Genomic DNA, 1,619 nt, shown 5'->3' with positions numbered 1-1,619 from the left:
CTTAACTTATATATTTATATAATTGTTGTAGGGAAAGAAATATCACACAAGCAAGAGCACTGTTGTACTGTAAACCTACGTTTAAATGAATCACGCACATTCAAACCACACAATGGGGTGATCTATGAACTATAAGCATTGTGCTCTTGATCAAAGCACTCCACCTCAGGTTACTCCAGAGGGACTGACCCTGTAATAAGGTTAGGTACTGCACGTCAGTTTCGATCAAAGCGTCAGCTAAATTACTAAATATAACATGCCAGTGACTACAATCTGCACTCAGTTTTAAGAATTTATTTGATTGCTGCATTACTCCATTGCGTTCCCGTGGGCCTTAAGTGTTGTTACCCAAAGGATAGCTCTTAATAACACGGAAAATGAAACAATGAATCCCATAATGCACTGAACGCATTCCACACTCCATCAGTCTTTTGACCACCGCGGCTCGAATCCAACGCAGCTTCACAGTCTATTTCAGAGCATGTTGCCATGACGAGAACCTACTTGTTACTAAGGATCACTCAGGAAGAAAAGAAAGAAAGAAAGAAAGAAAGGAAGGAGACAATGAGAGAGAATGGTTGTAATTAAGAGCAAATCACAATGTTGAGGGTCTTTTTCTCTCTTCCTTTTTGTGTGCGAGTGTGCATGTAAATGTGTATTTAAAGGTTGCACTTGAAAGTCCAAGGCTGTAAAATATTCCTCCTCGTTTCATGGACCAAGTTGAAATTGCATAATCTTAATTCAATCACATAAAATGCAGCTGCACAACTGCAGTTCATGATAAGAACTTGATCTTTACTGTAAAATTCAGATAATCTTCAGCAGTATTTGGGACAACAGCATTAAAACAAACTGCTAGGCAAGCTTCTCTCAGTTGCCAACTGCTCTTGAATAATTAGATATGGCTTTAGAGGATTTCTGCAAAATCATTTCCATCTTTGGTCAACTACAAGTGATCTCTGTGTTAGATGAACAGCCTGTGAAGTTGCTTTCAGTGCTGTACGCTGAAGGGAAACAGATTTTTAATTCATGTTTGTGATGAATAAATAATTGCGTGCGCGTTCTTGTGTGTGTGCGTGAGCTTGGAATGGCATGGAATGAGAAAGGAGGAATTATAGAGTTATGACAGTCAAACAAGTGTGACGGAAAGTGGAACAAACGAACACACACGCACGCACACACATTTTAAATGATCCTTCCCCGTCCAACATTCACACACATATACATAAAGAGAGAGCGCGAGAGAGAGAGAGAGAGAGAGAGAGAGAGAGAGAGAGAGAGAGAGAGTAGTAAACATCCTGGAGAGTGATAATTATAATTTTATAGGACTCAGCGCCGCCTAGTGGTTCAGACTTAGTTCATCTGAATACCGCATGTAATGAAACCACGAAAAAAAAATTAATAAAAAATAAAAACCACACTCTCTCTGTTACTTTTAGACGTATTTTGGGTTAAAAATTAAAATCCCAAATTAAGTCAACAATCAATCAAATAACGGAAAATAATAAAGTACATTTTTAGTAGTACTCGAATGTTTTGTTTTTTGCTTCAAATGATATAAAAGTCGTATTATGAAAACCATTTTATTTGACGGTCGGTTTTTTTTTTTTTTTGCTCAA

This window comes from Sinocyclocheilus anshuiensis, unplaced genomic scaffold (genome assembly GCF_001515605.1).
Source record: "Sinocyclocheilus anshuiensis isolate Anshui unplaced genomic scaffold, SAMN03320099.WGS_v1.1 scaffold976, whole genome shotgun sequence".
Taxonomy (NCBI): domain Eukaryota; kingdom Metazoa; phylum Chordata; class Actinopteri; order Cypriniformes; family Cyprinidae; genus Sinocyclocheilus; species Sinocyclocheilus anshuiensis.
Note: the sequence above shows the minus strand (reverse complement) of the source record.